Genomic DNA, 26,078 nt, shown 5'->3' on the forward strand with positions numbered 1-26,078 from the left:
AGTGAGAAAGTCACAATGTATAATTTTTCAATTTGACTGTATAAAAACAGCTAAAACCAGTTTAGAATGACACAAGTGAAGCGTCAATACTGACGAAAAGCGCTGTCCATTCCTCTCCGCAAAATTTCGACAGTAAAGCTACAGGCCGTGTAAATTGCCTAATGCTGGAAATGGCAAAATTATTTTTCTTCAAAGATTGACACTCTCTTGACTTATTGTGTTTTATGCAATTCGCAGTAAAGTTTTACCCAAAAGAATGCAGATTTTTAATAAAAATAATTAAGTAAACCTAATGCTGTGCTCATCGTTGAAAGATCTGTGTGACGCCTGCTGCAGCCGAAGTATCTGAATGCCTTTCGATTGAAGGACTGTTTCATCAAATCCGTGTGGAGGCCTCGAGTGGTTTTTGATTATTTTGTATACTTAGATACCTCACCCATCGGGAACATAACCCACAAAAACTAATAACCCAGTTATTTATGTATTGTTGAGCAACAGCTACTGTTTACAATATCATTTTTAAAATAAACCGGTTATCCACTGATGTCGGAGCGCATGTGGGTGAATGGGGTTAGTGTAAACTAAGAAGTGATAAGGTCTTCAGACACAGGTTTGTCGTAATACTGTTTTAAGATTTAGCTTTTAATAAATTTGTTGCTGTCAAAAGATACCTAGCTTGGTCTTTCTTTTTTTTCTTCTGGGGGTTACTAAACTGTTTAAATTTGGCTGTTTTCCAGTTTGGTGGGAAAACTTAAGATAATATGCTGCGACCTGTGGAATCATAAGACTGAATTTACAGTGCATTGCTTCCACCTGCGTCGAAACAGCAGGAACTAAAATTTCAAATATCACTGAATAAATTCAACAAAAACCTTCAGGACAACTAAGGTATCAAGTGAGGAGATATTTGCTGATGTGATCAAAAAGGATAATACTTCTGGTTCAGATGGATTGAGCCCACACATGCTAAAAATATAGGGATGATTTACCAGAGGCAGTATTACCTGCTCATTTATAATCGTCAGATTCGGGAATTGTGCCAGAGTAATGACAACTATCTACTGTGAATTTGCATTTAAAATGGAAGATTGGACAAGTCTAAAGTAACTGAAGAACAGTTCGCAGATGTCTGTACGGGGAAAGACACTGGAACCCTAATTCAAGAATGTAATCGAGAAACATCTGGAGATACAAAATAAAATAGACAGTAGTCAGCACATGTCAAAAATATCGTACCTGACTAATCTTATCGAATTTTTTAATATTATCTGCAACAGTACTTAAGAATAATACAGGATATGTGACATACATTGATTTTATAAAGACCTTCGATAAGGTTCCATGCAACAGACTTAAACCGAATCTCACAGCGAGTGGAGTCAGGCGACAAGCAGCAGAATTGACAGCAAGCTGGCTCAAAAAGTAGAAAACAGTGAGCGGTGTGAAGGAATTTACTCAAATTAGCAGAAAGTGGGAAGTGGTGTTCAACAAGGATCACCTTTTACATCAATAATATGGACTCGGGAAGAAGAAGCACAATTTCCAAAGCTGCAGACGAATCCAAATTGAGAGTACAGTTAATATAGTAGATGGATGCAACAAAATACCTCAATACAATGCTGCATCTGAAAATGAATCAACTTGTGCAATGGGCAATTAAGTGGGAAACTAATGTCAATGTAGCTAGCACTTGTGGCTGTTTTTTTCCCCCGAAGACAAGATGCCCAAGTATTCTTTTGAATATAGGAGTCTGAATGTGTGGGGGGAGGGGGTGCAAATGGGTTCAGGACTAGATTAAAAAATATATATTTAAAGTAGCAATACAGGTTGACAGAATCATAAAACTTGAAAATAAAACAGTCGAAGGTATTTCTGGAAGAATGTAAAAATAAACGCAGAGCTGATCTTAAAATAATGAGGAACGTTGTTTATACAACTTTAAGCGGACTGTGTACAATTCGGGTCTCCACATTACAAAATGGGCATTGAGGAACTGGAGAAGATGCAGTTACTTTAACCAGATTAATTCCAGAACTGAGAAAAGTGTACTATTTATTTTATCATTGACTGTTTACTTATCTTATTATTTGCTGTCCTCGGGCTGTTCGACGTATTATGAAAACCCGATAAGTATGATCCTCAGTTTTTTTCTTTCATTCATTCATGAGATGTAGGCGTCACTGGCTAGGCCAGCAGTTATTGCCCATCCCTAATTGTCCTTGAGAAGGTGGTGATGAGCTACCTTGATAAACCTTTGCAGTCCATGTGGGGCACGTACACCCGCAGTGTTGTTAGGAAGGGTTACACATGATTTTGATCGAGTGTATCATTGGAACAATCAGTCACTGTAGATCTGTACAGATCACAATTATCCAATCTGATTTTTTTTAAATCATTGCTTCAGGGGACTGAACTCTCCAGTTACAAGTGTCTCTCCTCGTCGGAATACAACTTAGTGAGCTAAGCGGATTGGTAGAGGTTAAATGGTCAAAGACTGTGAATCATTGATAGTGCATGATCATTTAAAGCTTAATTAGCTACATAAATTCAGTAACCACGGCCCTAAATGCATCCTGTGTAATAGCAAGATATTAAAATTCAGCACTCATGACCCACAGATTCTCAGGACGTTGGAGGGGTAAGGACATTAATCAGCACTCAAAGACATAACTTGTTTATGGTAAATTAAGGAACGTCATTATGCAGAGTATATGAATATAGTAACAACGCTGCCTTGCTGTTTAACTGAGATTATAAAGCAAACATTTGTTTCTGTAAGAGAATTTCAATAGTATACCGAAAAATAGCAATACATTTCAATGCATATCCTTGTTACTCCATATCAGCCAAAAAGAAAACATTCACGTTGCAATTATATTATTAAAACACCAAGATCGTTTCCTGGAATGGAGAGTTCAGTGCACTGAAGCAATGATTTCAAAATAAAACCATGTTGGACAATTGTGCTCTGTACAAAGCTACAGTGACAGATACTCCCAATGATGCGTGGACAGTTAAATGAGGTTTTCTATTCCAGTCAGTGGCACACACTTAGTACAATTCTACAGTGACAGATATTCCCAGAAATAAATGATCACTGGGCTCAGGTGTTGTACTCCTGTTAGTGACACACACTCAGTACAATTTTACATAGGCAGATACACTCAATAATACATAGCCAATGGAGTCAGGTGTTCCACTTCAGTTAGTACCCCACATTCACTAAGATTCTGCAGTGAAAGTGTTCTCCCAGTAATACATCATCTCTCAATGCAAATGCATCGAAAGAGATAATCCCACTAATACCTTGCCTCAAAGATATAACTGCACTAAGATGTTATTCACTAATCCACGATACTACACGACGTACAGTCACTTCATAATTCACAAAGCCTATGAGTTACAAAAAATGTTTTATTTTAAGATGAGGAAAGAGAGTAAAATCACAGAGATAATTCATCAGATTTCTCATGAAGAACTACTATCACCGATCTGTACAATGGGGACCACTTGATCACCATGTAACATTATTAGTCAAAGAGTAAAACCAATTCAAGGGTTATTATCACTTACCAGGAACGCCAATGATGGCAAGTAACAGGTAATATATCTTCTCTATATGGTACACTGTTTCGCGCATTCTCTGTGAAGTGATCTGCCCCTCTCTGCTGTTGGCAATCTTTCTGCATTAAACTCTAAGGCAATGCATTCCACGAGCCTGTAATTTATACCCTATGGGATCACCCCAGGAATACTCAGCTTGCAACACAGTTCAAACTTGCTTTTGAATTTGAACAAACAGATTACAACATCGAGCTCAGTCCATGTCATGAGACAATAGGGAGAGGGACGTGGGAGAGGATGGGCTGGGCGTTGTTGGGTGGTGGTGCCGTGGAGGCGGTGGCGTAGTGCCACTGTCAATGGACTAGTATTCTACAGACCTAGTCTAATACTCTGTGGCCATGTGTTCGAATAGCACTTCGGCAGATAGTCAAATTTGAATTCAATGGATAACTCTAGAAATGACAACTAGTTTAATGGTGACAATGGCAACAATTTCAATTGTTGAAATGAAAACATAGGTTTCATTAATGTCTTTTAGTGAAGGAATTTGTATAGGTTACTTGTGAAGACAGAGCCATGGAATTATGATTGACTCTTAAAAATGATCGAGCGGGCCACTCAGTTGGATCAAAGTCTCTACAAAAGCTGCCAAGATGAATAAACTGAACAGACCACCCAATATTCATCCTGCCACTAGAAATGTCAATGGCAAACCCAGCCGGCCGACCGTGCAATGTCTTCATTACTAGTAACTAGAGGCTTGCACCGGAATTGGGGGAGCTGTCCTCGAGATTACCAAAACAACATCCTGGCAGAAACACACTCACGGATACGGATCTTACAGACAATTTATTGTTATTATTCAATCATGGGATGTGGGCATCGCTGACTAGGAAAACATTTATTTTCCATTCCGAATTGCGCTTATGAAGGCGGTGGTGAGCCGCCTTCTTGAACCGCTGCAGTCCTTAGGTATACACATACAGTGCTATTAGGATGCGAGTTCCACGATTTTGACCCAGCGACCGTGAAAGAACGCCTATATAGTTGCATGTCACGATGTTGTTCCTTGGAAGGGTACTTGCAGGTGGTGGCGTTCCCATGCATTTGCCGCCCTTGTCCTTGCAGGTGGTAAAGGTCGCGGGCTTGCAATGTGCTGTCTAAGGAGTCTTGCTGCATTGCTGCACTGCATCTTGCGGATGGCACACACTGCTGCCACTGTGCTTCGGTGATGGAGGGAGTGGATTATTTGTGGATGCGGTGCTAATCAAGCTGGCTACTTTGTCCAAGATGGTGTCGACCTTTCTCAAGTGTTCTTGGTGCTTTATCCATCCAGGCAATAGAGGTTATTCCATCAGAGTCATGGCTTGTGCCTTTTAAATCTCGGGCAGGCTTTAGGGAGTCAGGAGCTGAGTTACTCACCACAGGATTCATAGCCTCTGACCTGCTGTTGTAGCCACGGTATTTACATGGTTACTCCAGTTCCGTTTAAGGTGGATGGTAACCCTGATAATGTTGATAGTGGGGGGTCGAGCGATCTTAATGTCAGCGAATGTCAAGGGGAGATGTTTCGGTTCTCTCTTGTTGGAAATGGTTATTGACTGGCGCTTTTGTGGCGTCCATGTCAATTGACACTTATCAGCTCAAGCCGAGATATTGTCCCGGCCTTGCTGCAGTTCTAAATGGACAGCTTCAGTACCTGAAGACACGAATGGTGATGAATATTGCAATAATCAGGGAACATCCCCACTTGTGACCTTTTGACTGAAGGAAGATCATTGATGAAGCAGCTGAACATGTTTGGGCCTCAGACACTACCAAGAGAACTCCTGCAGTGCTGTCTGGAGCTGAGAAGATTGACCTCCAACAACCACAACCATCTTTCTTTGTGCTTAAACAACTTCAACCACAGCAACGTTTTACCAGGATTCCCATTGACTCCAGTTTTGCTTGGTCCTTTTTATGCCATATCCGGTCAAATACTGTCTTGCCGTCAAGGGCAGTGACTCACACCTTACCTCTTGATTTCAGCTCCTTTATGCATGTGTTGCGAATGAAGCGGGAGTAACGTCCTGTCAATTCAGTTCCATTACCCCAAAGGTCACAGCATATCATTAAATTTTCATACCTACCGGAAATTGGACAGCTTAAGCTTTTATTGACACCCAGAATAAAACACACCAAACCAGGTATCTTCGAACAACTATAAATTGACTGTTCATTACTACACTACATCTTTTTTTTATTATTTATTCATTTATGGGATGTGGGCGTCGCTGGCCAGGCCAGCATTTATTGCCTATCCCTAATTGCCCTTGAAAAGGTGGTCGTGAGTTGCCTTCCTGAAGCGCTGCAGTCCATTTAGGGTAGGTATACCCACAGTGCTGTTTGGAAGGGTGTTCCAGGAATTTGGCACAGCGACAGTGAATGAACAGCGATATAGTTCCAAGTCAGGATGGTGTGTGACTTGGAGGGGAACTTGTAGGTGATGGTGTTCCCATGCCTTTGCTGCCCTTATCCTTCCAGCTGGTAGAGGTCGTGGGTTTGGAAGGTGCTGTCTAAGGAGACTTGGTGCATTGCTGCAGTGCATCTTGTAGATGATACACACTTCTGCCACTGTGCGTCGGTGGTGGAGGGAGTGAATGTTTGTAGATCGGGTGCCAATCAAGCGGGCTCCTTTGTCGAGCTTCTGGAGTGTTGTTGGAGCTGCACCCATCCAGGAAAGTGGAGAGTATTCCATCACGTTCCTGACTTGTGCCTTGTATTTGGTGGACAGGCATTGGGAAGTGAGGAGGTGAGTTAATCGCCTCTGGATTCTTAGCCTCTGACCTGCTCTTGTAGCCACGGTATTTATATCACTTCTCCAGTTCAGTTTCTGGTCAATGATAGCCCCTAGGAGGTTGATTGTGGGGGATTCAGCGATGGTAATGCCATTGAATGTCAGAGGGAGATTGTTAGATTCTCTCTTGTTGGAGATGGTCATTGCCTGGCACTTGCGTGGCGCGAATGTTACTTGCCACTAATCAGCCCAGGACTGGATATTGTCCAGATAGATATTGCATTTCTACACGGAGAGCTTAAGTATCTTAGGAGTCACGAATGGTTCTGAACATTGTGCAATCATCATGGAACATCCCCACTTCTAACCTTATGAATGAAGGAAGGTCATTGATGAAGCAGCTGAAGATGGTTGGGCCGAGGTCACTACCCTGATGAATTCCTACAGTGATACCCTGGAGCTCAGATGATTGACCTCCAACAACCACAACCATCTTCCTTTGCGCTAGGTATGACTCCAGCCAGCGGAGGATTTCATCTGATTCCCATTGACTTTAGCTTTGCTAGGGCTCCTTGATGCCGTACTGGGTCATATGTTACCTTGATGTCAAGGGCAGTCACTCTCACCTCACCACTTGAGTTCAGCTCTTTTGTCCATGTTTGAACCAAGGCTGTAATGAGGTCAGGAGCTGAGTGGCCCTGGCGGGACCCAAACTGAGCGCCACTGCTAAGCAAGTGCCACTTGATGGCACTGTTGATGACACCTTCCATCACTTTACTGATGATTGAGTGTAGGCTGATGGGGTGGTAATTGGCCGGGTTGGACTTGTCCTGCTTTATGTGTACAGGACATACCTGGGCAATTTTCTACATTGCAGGGTAGATTCTAGTGTTGCAGCTGCACTGGAACAGCTTGGCTAGGGGTGTGGCAAGTTCTGGAGCACAGGTCTTCATTGCTATTGCCGGAATATTGTCAGGACCCATTGCTTTTGCAGTATCCAGTTCCCTCCGCCGTTTCTTACTATCACACGGAGTGAATAGAATTGGCTGAAGTCTGGCATCTATGATGCTGGGGTCTTCAGGAGGAGGCCAAGATAGATCATCAACTCGGCACTTCTGGCTGAAGATTGTTGCAAAAGCTTCAGCCTTGTCTTTCGCACTGATGTGCTGGGCTCCCCCGTCATTGAGGATGGGGGTATTTGTGGAGCCACCTTCTCCAGTTGGTTGTTTCATTGTCCACCACCATTCACGGATGGATGTGGTAGGACTGCAGAGCTTAGATCTCATCCGTTGGTTATGGAATCGCTTAGCTCTGTCTATCGCATGCTGCTTATGCTGTTTGGCACGCGGGTAGTCCTGTGTTGTAGCTTAACCAGGTTGACACCTCATATTGAGGTATGCCTGGTGCTGCTCCTGGCATGCCTTCCTGCACTCTTCATTGAACCAGGGTTTGTCCTCTGACTTGATGGTAATGGTAGAGTGGGGGATATGCCGGACCATGAGGTGATTGACCATGATTGTGGTTGAGTACAATTCTGCTGCTGATGATGGCCCACAGCGACTCATAGATGCCCAGTTTTGCATTGCTAGATCAGTTCGAAATATGTCCCATTTTGCATGGTGGCAGTGCCACACAACACGAAAGACGGTATCCTAAATGTGAAGGCGGGACTTCGGCTCCACAAGGACTGTGTGGTGGTCACTACTACCAAAACTGTCCTGGACAGATGCATCTGCGGCAGGCAGATTGGTGAGGACGAGTTCAAGTATGTTTTCCCCTCTTGTTGGTTCCCTCACCACCTGCCACAAACCCAGTCTGGCAGATATTTTATTCTAATTTATTTTTAGATACAGCACTGAAACAGGCCCTTCGGTCAACCAAGTCTGTGCCGACCATCAACCACCCATTTATGCTAATCCTACATTAATCCCATATTCCTACCACATCTCCACCTTCCCTCTATTCCCCTGCCACCTACCTATATTCGGGGCAATTTATAATGGCCAATTTACCTATCAACCTGCAAGTGTTTTGCTGTGGGATGAAACCGGAGCACCCGATGAAAACCCATGCAGTCACAGGGAGAACTTGCAAACTCCTTTAGCAGTTTGTCCTTTCGGACTCGGCCAGCTCGGTCAATAGTGGTGCGACTGAGCCACTCTTGGGGATAGGCATTGAAGAGCCCCACCAGAGTACATTTGTGCCCTTGCCACCATCAGTGGTTCCTCCAAATGCTGTTCAACATGGAGGGGTACTGACTCAGCAAGTGAGGGAGGGCAGTAGGTGGTAATCAGCAGGAGCTTTCCTTGCCCATGTTTGATCTGATGCCATGAGACTTCATGGGGTCCAGATTTTATGTTGAGGACTCCCAGGGCAACTCCCTCCCTACTGTAAACCTCTGTGCCACCACCTCTGGTGGGTCTGTCCTGCCGGTGGGACCAGCTATACCCGGGGATGGTGATAGCAGTGTCTGGGACTTTGTAAGGTATGATTCCGTGTGTATGACTATGTCAGGCTGTTGCTAGACGAGTTTGCGGGACATCTCTCCCAACTTTGACACAAGTCCCCAGATGTCAGTAAGGAGGAATTTGCAGGGTCGACAGGGCTGGGTTTGCCATTGCCGTTTCCGGTGCCTCGGTCGATGCCGGGTGGTCCGTCTGGTTTCCTTCCTTTTTACTTACTTCTTAGCGGTTAGATACAACTGACTGGCTTGCTAGGCCATTTCAGAGGGCACCTAAGAGTTAACCACATTGCTGTGGGTCTGGAGTCACATGTAGGCCAGACCAGGTTAGGACATCAGACTTACTTCCCTAAAGGACATTAGTGAACCAGATGGGTTATTACAACAATCGACACTGGTTTCTTGCCCATCACTAGACTAGCTTTTAATTCCAGATTTATTAATTGAATTCAAATTCCACCTTCTTCTGTGGAGGGATTTGAACCCATGTCCCCTGATCAATACCCTGTGTCTCTGGGTTACTCGTCCAGTGACTGTTACTAGCTCAGTATCTTAAATAATACTGAGATAAATATATGTCTGAAAGGACATTGTAACTTTTTATTCCCCATAAGGCTCATGCCTACATACATACATGCAAAAAAAAAACAATGGTTAGCCGGTTTTACAAACATTTTTTAAAAATTAGAGCTACTTTCTAGGAGCAAAAAAACAACTGGGTTGTAAGTGATGGTGGGTTTGATGGTTTGGTGACGTTCACGGTCTTATCTGCTGCAGAGTCAAATAGTCAGAAGCCTCCAGAATACTCCAGGCAAGTTTGATGAACAGTTTGTAATGGATTGGTGTTCATGGTATCTCGGCTGCAGTAGGCGTCACAACGAACAATAAACAAGGAGTATAACAGCAGGTCTATTTAGATTTTGAATTAGCGGTATATCAGCAGAAATTGCACTGAGATTACAGAAATACCAGAAAAACAAAAGGAAACAGGGTATCACTCCAGAGGTGGAGACTGCATAGAAGTAGGAGTAAAAAGGAAAAAAAAATGCAAGTTTGCCTTTCCAGGTGTCTTTTCCTCATCAGGTGGAACACAGCCTGCACGCCAAACTCGAATTTCTGTTGAGTGTGGCAAATGCTTCCTTCCTTCAAGGAGCACGCTTCGCTTGGCTGCCAGTTCCAACCAATTCTTGCCAGTCTTTACACCCAGTCAAACTGACATAATGCTGCATATTACGTCTATTTCTAGGTTTTGCATAGAAAACAGGCTTGGAGCTCGCACACGTTGCACTATTGTTCACAAAAGCGTATAAGGACAATACCAAGAACTGCAGGCCAGGCAACTTAACTTCAGTGTTGGGAAAGCTTTCAGAGAGATAATAGGGGAGGTAATTAATAGTTGTTTGGCCAAATGTGGATTAATTATGGAAAACTGTAATGAATTTTTTCAGCACAAATCCAGTCTTACAAAGAATTAGGCATTTCTGGATTTGGTTTTGAGGAAAGAGGTGGTTAAAGTGAGTCACGTGTCAGTAGCAGAACATTTTCAGTGACTTAGCATCAACTGTTTCAGAAATCTATAAATAAAGGACAAGGAACAATCCAGAGCACAGATAGATATACGGGAGAGGGGCAACTTCAATAGTGTGAGAATGGAGCCGGTAGCATCTAACTAACTTGTATCATTTGAGGAGGTGGCAGAGATGCTTGATGAGTATAATGCAGTTGGCATTCGACAAAGCGCCACAGAACAGCCTTGTTAGGAAAGTTAGATCCGATGGAAGGAAAGGGACAGTAGCAACATTGAAGCAAAATTGTGGGGTTCCTCAGAGATCTGTGTTAGGACCTCTGATTTTCTTGATTAAACGTTAATGGCCAAGATTTCGGAATGCAGGGCATAATTTCAATACTTGCGGATGGCACAAGCCTTGGAAGCATTGTCAACTATGAGGAGGATACAGATAAACCAGAAGAGGACGTAGACAGTTGGAGAAATGGGGAGGGGACAAATGTCAGATGGAATTGTGACATGATTCGCTTTGGTCAGAAGAACTAGATGAAGCAAATTAAATTGAAAGGGTATAATCTGAAGGGAGTGCAGGAGAACAGCGATGTGGGGATATATGTGCACACAACGTTCAAGATTGCAGCGCAGGTTGAGAAAGGTATAAAGCATACGTAATCCAGGGCTTTATGTATTGGGACATACAGTAAAAGAAGAAAGACGTTCTGACAAAATATTATAAGGTACTCATTTGCCATCACCTGGAGTCTTCCGTTCACATTTTAGAAAGGATGTTAATGCTGGAGAGCTTGCAAACAACATTCACGGCAATGGTTCCAAGGATGCTGAACTTCTGTTATGTGGATTGAATGGAAAATGTGGGTCTGTTCTCCTTAGAGAATGAAAGATTAGGAGGAGATTTGATACTGGTTTTCCAAATCACGAGGCGCCAGGAGAAAGTAGATAGGGAGAAGCTGTTCCCATTGAAGCATCCAGAATCAGTGGAGACTGATTGAAGGTGATTGACAAAACAAGAAATATGGACACGAATTTGAATTAGAACATTACAGCGCAGTACAGGCCCTTCGGCCCTCGATATTGCGCCGACCTGTGAAACCATCTGACCTACACTATTCCATTTTCATCCATATGTCTATCCAATAATCACTTGAATGCCCTTAAAGTTGGCGAGTCCACCACTGCTGCAGGCAGGGCGTTCCACGCCCCAACTCCTCTCTGAGGAAAGAAACTACCTCTGACATCTGTCCTATATCTATCACCCCTCAACTTAAAGCTATGCCCCTCGTGTTTGCCATCACCATCCGAGGAAAAAGACTCTCACTATCCACCCTATCTAACCCTCTGATTATCCTATACGTCTCTATTAAGTCACCTCTCCTCCTCCTTCTCTCCAACGAAAACAACCTCAAGTCCTTCAGCCTTTCCTCGTAAGACCTTACCTCCATACCAGGCAACATCCTAGTAAATCTCCTCTGCACCCTTTCCATAGCTTCCACATCCTTCCTATAATGCGGTGACCAGAACTGCACGCAATACTCCAGGTGCGGTTTCACCAGAGTTTTGTACAGCTGCAGCATGACCTCTGGGCCCGGAAACTCGATCCCCCTACTAATAAAAGCTAACACACCATATGCCTTCTTAACAGCCCTATTAACCTGGGTAGCAACCTTCAGGGATATATGTACCTGGACACCAAGATCTCTCTGCTCATCGACATGACCAAGAATCTTCCCATTAGCCCAGTACTCTGCATTCCTATTACTCCTTCCAAAGTGAATCACCTCACACTTTTCCGCATTAAACTCCATTTGCCATCTCTCAGCCCAGCTCTTCAGCCTATCTATGTCCCTCTGTACCCTACAACATCCTTCGGCACTATCCACAACTCCACCGACCTTAGTGTCATCCGCAAATTTACTAACCCACCCTTCTACATCCTCTTCCAGGTCATTTATAAAAATGACAAACAGCAGAGGCCCCAAAACAGATCCTTGCGGTACACCATTAGTAACTAAACTCCAGGATGAACATTTGCCATCAACCACCACCCTCTGTCTTCTTTCAGCTCGCCAATTTCTGATCCAAAGCACTAAATCACCTTCAACCCCATACTTCCGTATTTTCTGCAATAGCCTACCGTGGAAAACCTTATCAAACGCCTTACTGAAATCCATATGCACCATATCCACTGCTTTACCCTCATCCACCTGTTTGGTCACCTTCTCGAAAAACTCAATAAATTTTGTGAGACACGACCGACCCTTCACAAAACCGTGCTGACTATCGCTAACGAACTTATTATTTTCAAGATGATTATAAATCCTGTCTCTTATAACCTTTTCCAACATTTTACCCACAACCGAAGTAAGGCTCACAGGTCTATAATTACCAGGGCTGTCTCTACTCCCCTTCTTGAACAAGGGGACAACATTTGCTATCCTCCAGTCTTCCGGCACTATTCCTGTCGATAATGACGACATAAAGATCAAGGACAAAGGCTCTTCAATCTCTTCCTTAGCTTCCCAGAGAATCCTAGGATATATCCCATCTGGCCCAGGGACTTATCTATTTTCACACTTTCCAAAATGGCTAACACCTCCTCCTTGTGAACCTCAATCCCATCTAGCCTAGTAGCCTGAATCTCAGTATTCTCCTCGACAACATTTTCTTTCTCTACTGTAAATACTGACGCAAAATATTCATTTAACACTTCCCCTACCTCCTCTGATTCCACACACAACTTCCCACTACTATCCTTGATTGGCCCTAATCTGACTCTAGTCATTCTTTTATTGCTGATATACCTAAAGAAAGCCTTAGAGTTTTCCCTGATCTTATCCGCCAATGACTTCTCGTGTCCTCTTCTTATCTCTCCCTTTGGATCCTTCCTGGCTAGCTTGTAACTCTCAAGCGGCCTAACTGAACATTCACGTCTCATCCTAACATAAGCCTTCTTCTTCCTCTTGACAAGCGCTTCAACTTCTTTCGTAAACCACGGCTCCCTCGCTCGACAACTTCCTCCCTGCTTGACAGGTACACACTTATCAAGGACACGCAGTAGCTGCTCCTTGAATAAGCTCCACATTTCGATTGTTCCACTCCCCTGCAGTTTCCTTCTCCATCCTACTCATCCTAAATCTTGCCTAATCGCATCATAATTTCCTTTCCCCCAGCTATAATTCTTGCCCTGCGAGATGTACCTTTCCCTGCCCATCGCTCAGGTAAACCTAACCGAATTGTGATCACTATCACCAAAGTGCTCACCTACATCTAACTCTAACACCTGGCCAGGTTCATAACCCAGTACCAAATCCAATGTAGCATCGCCCCTGGTTGGCCTGTCGACATACTGTGTCAGAAAACCCTCCTGCACACACTGGACAAAAACTGACCCATCTAAAGTACTCCAACTATAGTATTTCCAGTCAATATTTGGAAAGTTAAAGTCCCCCATAACAACTACCATGTTACTCTCGCTCCTGTCGAGAATCATCTTCGCTATCCTTTCCTCTACATCTCTGGAACTATTCGGAGGTCTATAGAAGACTCCCAACAGGGTGACCTCTCCTCTCCTGTTTCTCACCTCGGCCCATACTACCTCAGTAGACGAGTCCTCAAATGTCCTTTCTGCCGCTGTAATACTCTCCTTGATTAACAATGCCACACCCCCCCCCCCCCTTTACCATCTTCTCTGTTCTTACTGAAACATCTAAATCCCGGAACCTGCAACATCCATTCCTGCCCCTGCTCCACCCATGTCTCCGAAATGGCCACAACATCGAGATCCCAGGTACCAACCCATGCTGCAAGCTCACCCACCTTATTCCGGATGCTCCTGGCGTTGAAGTAGACACACTTCAAACCAAGTTCTTGCTTGCCAGTGCCCTCTTGCGTCCTTGTAACCTTGTCCCTGACCTCACTGCTCTCAACATCCTGTACACTGGAACTACAATTTAGGTTCCCATTCCCCTGCTGAATTAGTTTAAAGCCCCCCGAAGAGCACTAGCAATGGACAAAAACTGAACAGCCCGGGCCAAAGCACAAACATGAAAAAAGCAGTGTGCAGGCACATAGCAAAATAATAAACAAACAAAAGCAATGAGGGAACAAACTAAAATAAAATAAAAAGAAAAAAGAAAGGAAAATAACTAAAAATAAAAATGCGGGCCCGTCATTAACTTAAATTATTGAACTCAATGTTCAGTCCAGCAGGCTGTCACAGCCGAATCAGCAAGTGAGTTGCTCTTCCTGGAGCTTGTGTTGATGTTCATTGGAACACTGCAGCAATCCCAGGACTGAGATGTGGGTATGATAGAGGCGGGTGGGGGGGGGGGGGGGGAGGGGGCGGGTGCTGTTGGGGGTGGTGAAGGAGGGTGAGTGTTGAACTGGCAAGCAAACTGAAGCTTTGTTCATGCTTTCGGACTGAGTGGAGGTGTTTCGCAAAGTGGTCACCCACTCTTCCTTTGGTCTCCCCAGTGTACAGGAGACCACATTGTGAGCAGGGAATACAGTATACTAAATGAAAGAAGTACAAGGAAATCGCTTCTGCGCCTGAAAGGGTTGTTTGCGGTCTTGGATATTGAGCAGAGAGGAGGTAAAGGCACTGATTTTACTCATAATGAAATTGCATGGTAAAGTGCTGTGGGAAGGGGACGAGGTTTTGAGGGTTATGGAGGAGTGCGCCAGGATGCTACAGAAGGAATGATCCCTTCGGAATGCTGACAGGGGAGGGGAGGGGAAGATGCATTTGGTAGTGGCAGCACGCTAGACATGGCGGTGTATAATTCTTTGGATGTTGAGGCTGGTGGGGTGGAAACTGAGGAAAGGGGGAACCCTATCGCGGTTCTGTGAGGGAGGTGAAAGGTCTAAAAGCACAACCCCAAGCTTCCGTTTGCTTGCCATTTCAACCTTCAACCTCCCCTCCCCCCAACTCTTGCTCTCTTGCCCACATATCTGTTCTGGGATTGCTGCAGTGTTCCAGTGAACATCAACGCAAGCTCGAGGAACAGCATTTCATTTATTGGTTCGGCGCGCTGTAGCCTGCCGGACTGAACATTGAGTAGAATAATTTCAGAGCATGACGGACCATCCTTTTTTATTTTTAGTATTTTTTTTTAATTGATTCTTTTTTTTATTTCAGTTTAATTTGTTTCATCATTCTTTTTTTCCATGTGTCTGCCCACTGTTTTTTTTTCATTTTTGTGCTTTGGGCCAGGGCTGTTCTTTTTTCTGTCCATTAACATCCTCTCTTCACTAACGCTTTGTCTTTAACCACACCATTAACGTGCCATTTGCTTTTGCTCCATAACCTTCTGCTTAGTTATTCTCTGTGACCCTGCCCGAACAACACCATCCCTTTTGTTATCTTTTGCCCCACCCATGCTTTATTTGACAAAAACCTATTACATTTCCAACTTTTGCCATTTCTGATGCAAGGTCACTGACCTGAAACGTTAACCCTGCATCTCTCTGCACAGGTGTTGCCAGATATGCTGAGTTTTTCCAGCATTTCTTGTTTTTATTTCAGATTTCCAGCACCTGTAGTATTTTGCTTTGATGGAGATGCAAAGAGCTGTGCGGAGGGTCTTCCAGAGATTGATGCCTATGTAAATGAAAGTGCGGCTACCAGAGGTGGGGGGTTTCAAATTTTCGATGCACAGGAAGGCCTAAATAAAGGAGCACAGATATCTTGGCGTACTTGTGGGCTGGAGGAGACTACAGAGATAGGAAAGTGCGACTGAATGAAAGGATTTGAAGACAAACATGATAACTTTAAAATCGACGTGTTGCTTGGCTGGGAGACAGTGTCGGCCAGCGAAGACAGTGCTGATAGGGGAATGAAACTTGATGCGATTTAAAATACGAACAATTGGCTTACGGACTCCTCAAATATACGGAGACAGCAGCCTGGAATGCATTAGATTAGTCAATTCTAGAGGTTACGAAGGCATAAATGAGGGATTCAGTAGCAATTGAGATGCGACAGAGGAAAATTAGGGCGATTTTATGAAGTTCAAAATACGTTGTCTGAGTGATGGCGCAAAGATGAGTTCAGAAGCTCATCTCCGGGTCTAATGTGATACCAACGTCGCAATGGACAGGCTTAATCTTAGACTGTAGCCAGAGAAAGGAATGGGGTCTTAGCTACAGAACAGGGTTTGGAGCAGGGACAAAAAGAATTGCTTCAGTCTTCCCAATATTTAATTGGAGGACGACCCTGCTCATCCAGTACTGCATGCCTGACATTTTAGCAACATTGTATGAATCGAGAGAAGTGCTGGCGTGACAGACTTGACTGCTGTCAGCATAGAGATTACAACTAATGCTGCGCTTTTAGATGATGTCATTGAGGCAGCATGTAGACAAGAAATAGGAGGGGCACAAGGATAAATCCTTGAGCTTAGGAGAGGGAACTGTGTGGGAGCATGAAGAGAAGATTTTCTCATTTCCTTCCTAATTTTACCCCTGCACAATTCATGTTGCTAAGTCTTCTGCACTACTGGGTCCTCTATATCTCTCAACAGCTTTGATTTTTCACGTTGTCCTCTTATTTAATACCCTGACATCCAGAGAGGACTGGATTTGTTAGTACCACCCGTTTTACTTGAAGGGAATATATTTTCTATGAAACCTCATTATCTCTTCCTTGAATACCTCAAATTGACCTGACACAGTGCCTTCAAGTAGATGCTTCCAGGGCATTTCACCTAAATCCAATCGCAGCTAAACTAAAATAACATGTCATCAATGAAGCACGTTTACTCCTGTCTATTTTGTCCCTTTCCATAACTAACCTAAATCTAGCTGAATTATGATGACGTCCATCAAAATGTTCACCAACTGATGCCACCTACACCCGTCCAGCTTCATTCCCTGAAACTCAGTCCAAAACAGCACCATCCGCAATCTCCCAGCCCCGCTCCCCACCTCTCCTGTCGGTCTTTCTACGTATGGGCTACAATGTTCCCCGACATGCATGTTAAGAATTATGCACCCTCCGTGACTTTCAACTAATTATATTCCATTTAATATTAGTGTTGTTGAAATCTTTATTATTTTTGCACATCTCATATAACTCCCTCACGTGTGATTGTCCTGTTTTGATCTTCATGATCTTCTGTTTAACACATATGGCCTGATTTGATTATCCTTCTACCATTTCACCTTTCCTCACAGCTTTAATTGTTTCTTTAATAGATAATATATGTTATTATTACTGCGACTGCCTCCTTTTAAAAATAAACCTCTCCATCCTGCCAGAAATGTGTGTGACCTAGAATGTTGAAAAGCTTTTCCTTTCCTTCTTTCAGCTATGTCTCAGTAATAGCAATAACATCATACTCCCACATCTCTGTCTGTGCTCTCATATCTTCTGCCTTTTTGCCTACAATCAAGTAGTTGAATTATATACCGATTAACACTTCCAAACTCACTTGTTTTCTATTTTATAACCTTTCTTTCTGCTGCCTTCCATACACACTGGCTAATTTTCTGCTTTCCAATTCCAACTGTTCATCTCTCCTTTCTGAATCTGCTCTCAGGTTATCTTTCCCTTACACAGCTAGTTTAGACCCTCTCCCAAAGCATGAGCAAAACGTTCTCTGAGGATATTGGTCCTGGGCCTGCTGATATGCAAGTTATTTGAATTGTACAAGACGTGCATCCCCCAGAGGCTGTCTCAATTCATTCTGAATCCAATCCCTCCATCATCACCAACACCCACCAACCACCGCCACCCCACCCCCCCCTGGCACCCCGCCTCATCCCTCCTACCATGCATTCGTCAGTACTATTATCCTATTTTTCTATTCACGCGTGCGTGGCCCCGTGAGTAATCAGGAGTTTGCTACTTTTGAGGGTCTGCTTTTATTTTCTCCCTTGGCATCCTAAATTTTGCCGGCAGAATTTCATCCCTCTTTCCACCTAGATCATTGGCACCAATTTGGACCTTGGCATCTAACTCGTAATCCTTGTTAGAAGATTATACTTCAGCATCTAAATGACATCCTTGACCCTGGCACAAGGGCTGCAACATACCATCCAGGAGTTACATTTGTGACTCCAAAAGTTTCTGTCTGTTCTCCTCGCCCCCTCTACTCTACTTATTGCTTTCCACTCTTCGTCTTGCCCCTCCGTGCAGCTGAGCCAGCGATTGGGGCATGAAATTGGCTCTGCCGGCACACAACAGAGGCGCCATCATGCTCAGTAATCAGAACTGAAAACTGGGTGGAGAGCGATATGCTCTTCTGGCATTCACACATTTCCTCTCTGCCTGCACATTTTAAAGCTGCGGCGTGGCCACTTCCAGGTATGTGCCTCCATATAGTTCTCAGCATGGTGGTGATCCATAGTGACGAACCGAAGCTCTGTCTCGCAACCCTTCCCTCGCATGCCATCGTCCAAACCATGAAAAGCGTCCTGAAATTCACATATGTGTATTTAAGATAAAGCTGAGGGTATTAATACACCTGAATGTGGATCTGCAGTGCAAGTGATGTTAGTGGTATATCTGGAGGAAACCAGAAAATGCAGTAAATATTCAAGAGGTCAGGCAGCATCTGTGCAAAAAGAAATAGAGTTCACATTTCAGGTCAGTGGCTTGTTTCTGCAGAATATCAGTGCTTTGAGGGATTGGATTATGGGGGAACTCCATCCGAAACACACAGAAATAGTTACTAAGAACCTCAGAGCTAGAAATGGTCCTCAGTGGCTTCGTCTGGCCACTGATCTAAAATCAGTTGTCAGCAATCGATAATCTCCCAAATCTATAGATAAAACCTGTGGTCTTCGTCGACCCACCCATTTCAAAATCTCTATGCAGATTACATGAACCCAGCAAAGGATGAAACTAAGCATGAGCACGAATTACTTGATCATGAGATCATGACAGATTTTTGAACCAATTCAGACTTAAGTGCCTGAAGTAAAGACCTGCTTGGGTATGCAACTGAAGTCCGACTGGGCCCGACAGAATGCATCCAAGCCGAAACCTACCTGGCCAGAGTCCTCTGATGTTTTTCCCACGCCCGCCCCGACACGACTCGACTACCAGAATGAAGTTGATTACATCAAAGAGGTTATGCTCTAGCTTTGAAAAAATGGGCACAGTCACTGGCTCACTGCATACTAGTGTGGAGACGGATGCACTTTCCCCATCGACATCCTGGATGTTCAAATGTTGAAGCTTTTCCCTCCCTACGCAAAAGGCAGCACTGTGTCCGAGTCAGTGTGACCCGAATGCCAGACCCGGTAAAAACACCCGACGCAAACCGAACCCGACACATGTCGTCGAGTTGGTCGGGTTCGGGTCGGGGAGCCATGCTGCAGCATCAGACACTCCAAAGACTAATATGCAAAGGAGAATGGGTTATATTTGGCGGTCCAAATGTAAAGGGGGGCAGGAAGAGTGTCGGGCTATCCCTGCAGGATAGTACTGAAAGAAAACAGCCTCGCACTAGAGAGATTAGAAATTGGCAAATAGTGAATTCCAATGCGGTACAATTACAAAGCAATGTGCAGGGGGGAGGGTATCAGATTCTTGGGCATTAGAACACGTTCTGGAGCAGAAGGCACCTATTCAAAGGGGACAGGGTACAAAGCAACAGGCCAAGGACCAATGCCATCGTGGGGATGGGCACCAGCATACAGAAGTCGAAAACGAGGAATAAGGTGCTTAGCATGAGGATGTTGGACAGTGCTTGAGTATGTGATTAGTTGTAAGTTAGGTAGAGTGGACTGAGAAGTACTACGAGGATTCACAGGAAGTATCGCAATGACTAATGTAAACACACAAAATGTGATGAATCAGGTTGGTGAGCTACAAGTCCAATGAGCAGGATGGGAATATGATGCAGAAGCATTAAGGGAAACATGACTTAACAAATTTGAGGCCTGCGTGCTTAATATATAAACATATGAACAGCTCAGTAAAGATACAGAAGGAAGAAGGGGAGGTGAGGTGGCAGTCCTGTTTAGGGAAGACATTGCAGTATCGGAAAAAAGGCATGCCGTTGAGTTGGCAAGGACAGAACACATTTGGTTACAGTTGGAAAGGAAAAAGGGTATGATCGCGCATTCTATAGTCCTCCAAATAGTGAGAGAGGGATAGAGGAATAACGATGCAAGGTAATCGCAGCGATGTACAACATATAGAGAGAGGTGATGCTGGGGGAGTTTAATTATTAATTTTGGGATAATGTTAGAGCAAAGGGTAGAGACAGGCAGGACGTTCTGAAATATGTGTAGGAGAGCTTCTTTGATCAATATGCTCTCAGAGCACCGAGAAAGGAAGCGATGCTGGATCTGGTCATCGGACATGAGGTGGGTGAACTGGACTAAATGTCTGATGGGGTGCACTTGGGTAAGACTGATCATCATATCATAAGCTTTCTATTAGAAATGCAGAAAAGCAAGTAACTATAGGTAGTTAAACATCCAGATTGGAAGTGAGCTAATTTCAATGCAGTGAGCAGGAGTTATGTAGAAAGAAATACTGGCAGGAGATATTAAAATGGAACATTTCTTTATCTTTAAGGAAGAAACAGTTCGGGTACAGGCTATTATATTACAACAAGGGTGATAGAAAATAATAAAAGTAAAAGACACCTTTGATTTTGGTTCAGTTAAGACAAAATCACTTGGATAGTAAGTCCAGAAAGTTTATTAGAAGTAAAATCATACTTAACGAATTTAAGAAAATAACATTACAGTCATCGCAGGTGATGTAAACAAGTTCTTAGTCTGTCTGGTTTAATGCCTTAACTGTTCTCTTCACATCACGTGCTTGGATTCTTCGACTCCTGTATTTTGAAGCCAAACAAGATTCCTGTTTTAACAGCTTTCTGACCATCACATCCCGAGCAATTAGGAGTAAGCTGGCCTGGTCATTGGCTCTAACTGTTCCTAGCCTCATTATGTTGGTTATTAATTTCGACTTCTATTTGGCAAAAGACACGTGGTTAACATGAGCAGATAAGTACTCAAACTGTCCAAGATGCCAGACACTTTCGCGGAAATATTGACCCTTCTGCACAGAACGTCATACATTCTTAGAGACACAATCTGATTAATGTTGCCTTTGAAAGCTTTTCAGCCTTGTACTAACAAAGGGTTAGGTGGAGATCGTAGGGCCTCGCTTAACATGGAAGGACTAATCACAACTGATTACAAATGATCTGAATATTTAACTTACACATAAGCTGATTAATTAATACTGCAGCGACATCAACACAAGCACAACTCTGTCAAGGTTCTAGGATTAATTGTGGCTGGCTTATTTATTTTAATATATTGGTATAATATATAAAATATATCTGCCACATTCGACTACTGTGTTATCAGATTCAATAATAAAGTAATTAATAAATTAAAAAGAATTCAACCACTCAAAACTGTCTACAAGAAGGCGCATTTTATGACGGGGAAGATAGAGATAATGATGAAACAAAGAAAGAGAGTGTATGATGCATGTCAGGTGAATGCTTCAAGAGAGAACCAAGTCAGAAACAAAAGGTTGAGATGCAATATGAAGAAGAAAATCAAACTGGGAAAGTGAAAATGTGGCAGTACAATAGCAGTAAGCATACATAGGGAGCCCAAAAATCTTCCACTGCAATTTAAATAGTAACCGGGCAGTAAGAGGTGGAGTGGGGCCTATTGGAGACAAAAGATTAATTTATGTATATTTCATTTGTTTCGTCAGATATCGGCGTCACTGATAAGGTGCACATTTGTTGCCCATCCCGTATTGACGTTGAGAAGATGTTGGTGAGCTGCCTTCTTCAACTGCTGCAGTCCATCTGTTGCGGTCACACCCACAGTGCGGTTAGGTAACGACTTCCAGTATTTCAATTTAGCCACAGTGAGGAAACTGCGATACATTTCCAAGAGAGGATGGTATGCTTCTTGGAGGGGAACTTGCTTATGATGTTGTTTCCAAGCTACTGCTGGCTTTGTTCTTCGAGGTAGAAGAGATCATACGTTTAGAGGTGCTGTCGAAGGAGGCATCACGAGCTGCTGCATTGCGTGCTTAGAAGCGCAGGGCAAGGCCAGAGTACTTAACATGCATTTTATATTGATGTTAACATCGAAGGAGAATCTGAGAAAGAATTGGTGGAAGCGAAGGTAATTGACGCAATGGATAGGTCAAAATTAGGAAGGAGGAGGGACTGGAAAGGCGACCTTTCTTAAAATGGATAAGTCACTTGTTTGGGCTGGCTTGCATGCAAATCTGATAAACAGTGTTGTGGTGGTGATAGCAGAGCCCTTGCCATAATTTTCCAATTTCTCTCAATAGGGGGAATGTGCCAGAGGATTCGAGAGTGGTAAATGTGACACCCTTATTCAAGAGATGGTGTAAGCCCTGTCCGAGCAAATTCAGGCCAGCTAGTGAAACGTCGGTAAGGTTTTAGAAAGAATAATCTGGGGAAAGCAACAGGCACTTGGAAAAGTTTGAGTAAATTAAGGATAGCCAGCACAGATTCATAAAAAAGGCAGATCATACTTGACTAATCAAATTGAATTGTTTGATGAAGTAACAGAGAATGTAAATAAAGGGAATATGGTGATGTTGTCTATATGGATTTTAAGAAATCTTTTGTTAAAGGGTCACATAAATGGTTGGGCAATAGAATTGAGGCTCATAGAATAGCAGGCTCAATGCCAAATTGGATAAAAAATGGCTTAAGGACAGAAAAAAACAATGAATAATGTAAAATGGTTATAGTTCAGACCGGAGAATGGTAGCCTTAAGAGGAACGTGGATGACTGTTCTTTTTCTACTTTATATCAGTAATTTGAATCTTGGAACACAGAGTACAATTTCACTAAAAATGCTGATGATACCAAACTTGGAGAGTCATATAGTTTTCCAGCACAGAAACAGGACCTTTGGCAATGCCATTTTCCAGTACTTGGTCCGTAGCCTTGTTTGCTATGGTATTTTAAGTGCTCATCTAAATACTTCCTCAATGTTGTGAGGGTTCTGGCATCTGCCACCCTTCCAGGCGGTGTGTTCCAGATTCCAACCACCCAATGGGTGATTTTTTCCCTTACCTCATCCCTAAACTGCCTGCCCCTTACCTTAAATCTACCCCCACCTCCTACACCCCGGTTACTGACCCCTCTGCGTAGGGACAAAAGTTCCTTCCTATCTATCCTATCAATGCCTCTCATAATTTTGTATACCTCAATCAGGTCCCCCCTCAGCCTTCTCCGCTCCAAGGAAAACAACCGTAGCCTATCCAGTCTCCCTTCATAACTGAAATGCTCCAGCCCAGGCAACATCCTTGTGAATCTCCTCTACACCCACAGCAATGCAATCACATCATTGTTTTAGTGTGGTGACCAGAACTGTACACAGTGCTCCAGCTGTGGCCGAACCAGCGTTCTATACAGTTCTATCATAACCTCCCTGCTCTTATATTCTATACCTCGGCAATAAAGGAAAGTATTCCATATGCCTTCCTGACCACCTTACCAACGTATGCTGCTACCTTCAATGATCTATTGATAAGTACCCCAAGGTCCCACTGGCACTTTGTACTCCCGAGAGTCCTACCATCCATTGTATATTCCCTTGCCTTGCTAGTCCTACCAAAGTGCATCTTACCAGCCCAACTATATCCTCCTTTAATCTAAGGCTTTCCTCCTCACTATTTACGACACCGACAATTTTAGTGTCATTTGCCAACTTACTGATCATACCTACTATATTCACGTCTAAATCATTAATGTACACTATAAACAGTAAGGACCGCAGCACCGATCCCTGCGGTACCCCACTGGTCACAGCCCCCTATTCGCAAAAACATCACCCGCTGCCTCCTGCCACTATGCCAATTTTGGATCTAATTTGCCAAATTACTCTGGATCCAATTGAGAGGTGTTAATCGCTCAGGATGAAACGAGCAGCCTGCAACATCACATAGATAGGCTAGCAGAATGGGGTGACAAGTTGAAAATAACATTTAATAGAGAATCGTGATGTGATCCATGATCGCAGAAGCGATGGTACATAATCATATACACTTAATGTCGCAGTTCTAAAGGGTGTGCACGAATAGAGGGGCCCCAAAGGTGCATACACATAGATAATTGAAGGTAGTAAGGCATATTGAGAGAGTGATTACCAAGGAAAATGGGATAAAATCAAAAATTGCTGGAACCACTCAGCAGGTCTGGCAGCATCTGTGGAAAGAGAAGCAGAGTTAACGTTTCGGGTCAGTGACTCTTCTTTGGAATATGGGATATGGGCCTCACAAATAGACGCATTGATGACAAAAGTAGGGCGGTTATGCTGAACCTTTACACAGCTGTAGTTGGGCCCCAGCGAGAGTATTGCATCCAGTTCTGGTCAGCTCATTTCAGGAAGAACCTGAGGGTCCCTGAGGAGGTACAGAGGAGATTTACAAAAATTGTTCCATTGATGGTGGATTTTATTTACAAAGTTAGATTGGAGAGGCTGGGGCTGTTCTTCTTGAGCAAAGGTGATTGGGGGGCGGTGGGGGGGGGGGGAATTTGATAAAGGTGTGCAAGATTATGATAAACTTAGATAAGGTAGTTATGTACATGGACTGTTAGTTACTTTAAACTGTGGTCTGTCATGTATCTGGATTCTTAATTACACTGTAAGCGTAATACTGTGATATAGCTAGCAGATTATTGCACTATGCGGAATGATTGATGATTGGATAGGCTATGTTTGTTTTCTTTGGGATGGACGAGGCTTAGGGGAGACCTAAAAAATGAAGTATGGAAAATTATGCAGTGTTTAGATAGAGTGGCCATGAAGGTCCCAGTGTCCTCGCTTGAACGGTTTATAACCAGGGTACATGGATTTTGTGTACGAGATCGGAGGGTTAGAAGCTGGCTGAATTCTGTTATTCACTGCTGACAGATTTTATTTGAAGCTCCTTAACCTACAAGGCTACAGACTCAGAGCTTGATAGTGAGATTAGGCTGGATGACTGTTTGCCTGTCTGCGAGCACACTATTGGCAGAATGATTTCCTTCGTGCTGCAAATTCCTATGATTCAGTGATATTATGATTCAAAGTGAGGTCAGTGATATATCTGCATGTGTGGTTACTATAGAACTGTCAATGATTTCAATGGAAGAATATTCTCAGTACAAATTAGTGATATATCTTGATGGAGTGTAAAAGCAAAGGCAATAGGTATGTTATGTGTGCATCGTGACAGTAAAAGTGAGGCATTGTAATATCTAGGTGCTTAGTTACAGTACAAGTGATGTAACCGATGTATTTGGAATTGAATTTACAGCGCAAAAGAGGTGATTTATGTATTTGTATGTGTGTCTACATTAATAATGACGACAATGTTATATGTGGATGGGTACTTGCAGTGCAAAAGAGGCCAGTGATATAGATGGATAGCTAGTTATAGTGCAGGTGCAGTAATTACTATTATGGATAGGTATTTTTATTGATGTCCCTGATCTATCTGGATTGTTGTATCAATACAATTGAGTTCCCTGATGTATATGGATGGTACAGTGCCATTGTGTTGAGTGATATATCTGGATGGATTGTTGCAATCAAGCAGTGCACAGTGAACACAATCATACATCTGGAACGGTGCAACGGTGCAAGTGAGGTCAGTGACATATCTGGATGGGGTGTTAAGGTAAAAATGAGAAGAGTGATATATCTCGATGATTAGATACAGTAGAGGATAGCAGGGTGAAGACAATCACACATTTGTATGGTTAGTCACAGTGCAAGTGAAGCGAGT

Source organism: Heterodontus francisci, unplaced genomic scaffold, assembly GCF_036365525.1.
Source record: "Heterodontus francisci isolate sHetFra1 unplaced genomic scaffold, sHetFra1.hap1 HAP1_SCAFFOLD_64, whole genome shotgun sequence".
Classification (NCBI taxonomy): domain Eukaryota; kingdom Metazoa; phylum Chordata; class Chondrichthyes; order Heterodontiformes; family Heterodontidae; genus Heterodontus; species Heterodontus francisci.